The sequence below is a fragment of the Carlito syrichta genome, unplaced genomic scaffold, assembly GCF_000164805.1.
Source record: "Carlito syrichta isolate Samal-C Ts95f unplaced genomic scaffold, Tarsius_syrichta-2.0.1 Scaffold303375, whole genome shotgun sequence".
NCBI lineage: Eukaryota > Metazoa > Chordata > Mammalia > Primates > Tarsiidae > Carlito > Carlito syrichta.
Genome location: NW_007247471.1, coordinates 881,239 through 886,770, shown reverse-complemented (window position 1 = coordinate 886,770; position 5,532 = coordinate 881,239).

Sequence of the window (5,532 nt, the reverse complement as noted above, 5' to 3'; positions counted from 1 at the left end):
AGGAAGGGAGTGTGACTTCAAAGTAAGGCAGGACTTAAGGAGGTAGAAAAAGTATTTTGTTTAGGAAAAAGCTTTCATTTATTCCAAATGGTAACATGTAAAATTGCCTGCCCTAAAGTACCGGATACATGATGTATTACTGGTTTTATAAATGATGATCCTATATTTATAGTCTTTTGCAGATTTTTGTGTCCGTTTATTTATGAATATTTTGTCTGTAGAATCTGCAACTGGAAATATTTGTTTGAATGAAATAGTTTTGCCTTGGTCCATGAAGGCGGGTGTTGGAGATTTTTGGGTGACGAGAAGGGGATGCCATTATCCCTTCCATGACGTTTAGATGAGCGTGCTGGTGGTGTTTTGTGTGGATAGACCTATATCCACATTGATTAAGACTGAGAGCCCCCCTGCTGGCTTCTCCATGGCCTGAGCTGCCATCCTGTGTCACTCAGGTGCCACACTCACACCCTCGCATCCATGCATCTCTGTGGCAACTCACAGATGACCTGCCTTTAGTTTGGAGCGATGAAGGGCCGGCTATTCAATGCTCACAGAGGCCAAAGCCATGACACCAACTTCTGAAAACAGAACAGATTTATTGTGAGTCCGCTGACAGGAGGAGACAGGAGGAAGTGCTCAAATCTGTCTCCCCGAGCTGGGGTTTGGGTCGGTTTTTATAAGCATAAGGTAATGAGGTAGGGCCAGGAGGACACTGCCATGGGGCAACGCCAAGGTCTGATCTGATTGGATCCTGGATCCCCGCCATGCGATGTCCGCTTCTTAATTCAGTCCCTGCCCCTCAGTTCCAGAACTTAGGTTCCTGCTGTGGTTGTATACTTGCTTCATCTGGGAATGCTCAGGTCACGTGACCTTCAACCTGGGGGTCCGTGGCAACCTGCAAACATCTCACAACTTTGTGACATAAAAGTTGAGCCAGATTGGTCTGGTGTGGTGACATCTTGGCTGACCTCTCTCCCCACCCCTATCTGCACCCCTGATTCCCTCCTAACACCCTGCAAGGGTGAGGACTGAGGTCAGGGGCTGAGCCCTCTCCCACCCAGTGCCCTCCCTGCCTCTGCCACTCCAGGGGAGGGGCAAGGAGAGATCTGGGGTAGCACCAGCTAGACAAGCATAGGGCAGAAGGGTCAGTTGGGGGTGGACAGTGGACATCAGCAGTTCTGGAAAATTGAAAGCCAAAAGTTTGCTGCAACCACAAACCAATGAAATGCACAGCCCAGAAGAAGACACATCACCTGCTGGGGTGTGGCTGGCGAGGTCAGGGGGCCCGAGGCTGGGGTGCCCCGTCCCACCCACATGGATATAGCACGCCAAGGGAGCCCTGTTCCGGCTGTCAGCATCTCAGGGGAAGGTGACATCAACTGGACAAGTGGAGAATAAACTACCTTCCACTTATTTATCCTTATTTTTTCATTTCTCCTTCTTTCATGTTTTGTATAAACACTCAGTCACCCAAAGAGAACTTTCTAGACTGCAGATGGGGCCCGGAGCAGGGCAGTCAGTGGCTGACTGCAAATAGCTCTGCTCTCCTGTCTTGCAGTGCTCGGTTAGAGAAACGATGTTAGCCCCCGGGGTTTTCAACCTGATGTTCTCCCAGTGAAATATGTTTATTTATGCCTGCACTGAAAGGAAGGAGGGAATGAGTGTCCCAGGGGATGGGCGGGTAACAGGTCAGGAAGGAGCCAGCCGTGACCAGCTCTGGGGATTGAAGGTGGCCCTCTGCCGTTGTGGTCTGGGGTCCCGGGTTCCCTCTGCTCTCTAATGTCCTGAGGACAGAAACGGCACAAACTCCAGCAGGAATGAGAGAAGGGGGGAGGGGAAGGAGCTGGGCCTCAGCTTAGTCATTTGTAAAGTGGAGCCGAAAACGCCACCCTCACTGGGTCCTTACGGGGAGCCAGCATGCTGGAGGCACCCAGTGAGTAACATTCCAGTTATGTCCCCTTGGCAAGGACAAGTACTTTCTGTGATTATTATTTATCTTTATTTTGGTTTTAAGGACATGCTCACTCCTATGACCCCTCTTCTGAAACATCCTGGGTTTCATACTCTCCTTCTGTTTCCCTTTTCTTCCTCCATATCCACTCCCTCTCTGAACCCATCAAACGGCTTCCTTGACATGTGGCCTGGGGGCGGGGGGTGCCCCAGGCTCCCAGGCAGGGACTCAGTGGCAGGGACTTCCAAGATAGTGGCCATCTTGTTAGTCCTGAGAGAGACAGGCCCCTGCCCTCTGCTTAACCTGTAGCCCCAGAAGCTGCAGGTTACCCGTCAAAGCTCCTAACAGCCCCTCAGGGTTCTCCTGGACCACAGACCGAGCCACCCCAAGAGCCTTTGTACCACTGACAAGTAGTTGTTCCGGAAGCTCGCTAAGCAATCTGGGTGTGACCTAGACCTGACCTAATGGTTGCCTGTCAAGACATGCAGTCTAGAATGCAATTGCTCCCGTTGGACTGTTGTGGCTGTCCTGGTTGTCCTGGGTTGGGTCGGTGAGCTAGACTTGCTGGCACAGAATGCCGACGGGGTTCTGGGAGGGCGGGGCCACCTGGCAGACAGCCACCATCCCACACACCTGTCCACCTGTCCAGTTGTCCAAACACTCATCCACGCATCCGAAGACATCTGTCAAGCTCCCGCAATGGGTCAGACACCCTGCTGGGCCCTGGGGACACAGAGCTCTCAGTCTCCTGGGGGTGACAGATGCCTGACAGGTGGCCTGAGGCACACTGTGACCCAGGGATGCAGAAAGAGAGGCATCTAGCCCAACCTGAGGAAGTCAGGGAGGCTTCCTGGCAGAATGGCTTTGCCATTTTAAAGAGGAAGAGGCACCAGATCTGAAAACAAAGTGAGGATGAATATTCTAGACCACGGGTCATGCACCTGGAGAGACACGTCAAGGCCAGGAATGGGGTGGTGAGCTTGGGACAAGGGGTTTGCCCATGAGCCAAGGTCCACAGGCAGGTGGGGTCACCTTGCAGGCTCTGATGTAGTATCTGGGTCTGACCCTGAGGGGCATAGCCATCACCCAAGAACTCTAAGCAAGGTCGTGAGAGGCCTTTCTCTCCAACTCTGAGCCAGGAGATCCGCAGAGGGAGGGTGAGCTGGTTCAAATCCCTGCCTTAGCTCTGAGTTCAGGAGTCTTTGACTGTGTGACTTAACCATTTTGAATCTCTGCAGCCTCGTCAATGGTGTGGTGGCAATGGCCTCGACCTGACAGGGTCTCGTGAAGCCTAGGTGAGATGGCCCATGTGACATTACTGGCCTGGCCAGAGCTCTTAGAAACTGCACGCCCCACCCACTTCTGGGGGAGGGCATCTTCCTTCCCACATTCATGGGGGGGGGTGCCGAAGTTGACGCCAACGCTAGATGGCGTGCCATGCCCGCTCCAGGGCACCCTCCGGGCTGCTGGACCATGGAGGACAGTTTCAGTCCCATCCGCTGGGAAACCCCGGGCTAATTAGGTGCCCGCCAGCCAGTGTGAGTCCCCAAGGGCCAGCGTGAGCCCCAACTGGCTGCTCTTTTCTTGTCTGTCTCCTTGCTCTGGCCTGCTGTTAGTTGATGCACTGTGCATTACTGTTTACACTGCGTGTTTCTGAAAAAGGCAAACCACTGATGGAAGTGCTCCTTTTAAATGCACCTCCCAGAGGAACACTGCAGCACCCAGCCCCCTCACTCCTGCACCCAGTCTCCTCACCCCTGCAACCTGGACCCTCAGCACCCTCACCCTGGACACCCAGCCCACTCACCCCTGCATCCCGTTCACTCACCCCTGCATCCAGCCCACTCAGCCCTGCGCACAGGCACCATGCCCACTCAATCCTGAACCCAGCCCCTTCACCCCTGCACCCAGGCACTTAGTCCCCTCACCACTGCAACCTGGGCACCCAACCCCCTCACCCTGGACACCCAGCCCACTCACCCCTGCATCCTGTCCACTCACCCCTGCATCCCGTCCACTTACCCCTGCATCCAGCCCACTCAACCCTGCACACAGGCATGCAGCCCACTCAACCCTGAACCCAGCCCCTTCACCCCTGCACCCAGGCACTCAGTCCCCTCACCGCTGCAACCTGGGCACCCATCCCCCTCACCCTGGACACCCAGCCCACTCACCCCTGCATCCCATCCACTCACCCCTGCATCCCGCCCACTCACCCCTGCATCCCATCCACTCACCCCTGCATTCCGACCACTCACCCCTACATCCAGCCCACTCAGCCCCGCACACAGGCACACAGCCCACTCAACCCTGAATCCAGCCCCTTCACTCCTGCACCCAGGCACTCAGTCCTCTCACTCCTGCAACCTGGACACCCAGCCCCCTTACTCCTGCACCCAGTTCACTCACCCCTGCATCCAGCCACTCAGCCCTGCACCCAGCCCACTTACCCCTGCACCTCAGAGACCCAGTTCCCTAACCCCTGCACCCCGGACACCCAGCCCCTTCACTCCTGCACCCAGTCCCCTCACCCCTGCAACCTGGGCACCCAGGATCCTCACCCTGGACACCCAGCACACTCACCCCTGCACCCAGTCCACTCATCCCTACATGCAGCCCACTCAGCCCTGCACCCAGCCTACTTTCCCCTGCACCCTAGACAACCAGCCCACCCAACCCTGTACCCCAGGTATCCAGCCCACTCAATCCTGCACCTGGGGCAACCAATCCCCTCACTCTTACACCCAGGCACCCAGCCCACTCACTCTGCACCCTGGGACCCCACCCACTCACCCCTGCACCCAGCCCATTCACACCTGCACCCAGGCACCCAGTCCCCTCACCCCTGCACCCTGGGCACCCAGCCCACTCACTCTGCACCCTGGGAACCCAATCCATTCACCCCTTCATCCAGCCCACTCAGCCCTGCACCAGCCCACTCACCCCTGCACACAGGTACCCCACCCACTCACCCCTGAACCCAGCCCATACACCTGTACCAAGGCACCCAGTCCCCTCACCCCTGCACTCTGGGCACCCAGCCCACTCACCCCTGTACCCTGGGCATCCAGTCCATTTGCCCCTGCACCCAGACACCCAGCCCATTCACCCCTGTATACAATCCCCTTACCCTTGCACCCTAGGCACTCAGCTCCCTCACTCCTGCACCCAGCCCACTTATCCCGTACCCGACCACTCAACCCTGCACCCAGGCACCCAGCCCCTTCAAAACTGAACCCAGATACCTAGTCTCCTCACCCCTGCACCCTAGGCACTCAGTCCCCTCACCCCTGTACCCTGGACAGCCAGCTCACTCACTGCTGTACCTAGCCCACTCACCTCTGCACCCAGGCACCCAGTCCCTTCAAATCTGAACCTCTGGCACCCAGTCCTCTCACCCCTGCACCCTGGACACCCAGCCGACTCACCCCTGCACCCTAGGCATTCAGTCCCCTCACCCCTAAACCCTAGGCACTCAGTCCCCTCACCCCTGCACTCTGGGCAGCCAGCCCATTCACCCCTGCAGCCAGGCACCCAGCCCCTTCAAACCTGAACCCTGGGCACCCAGTCCCCTCACCCCT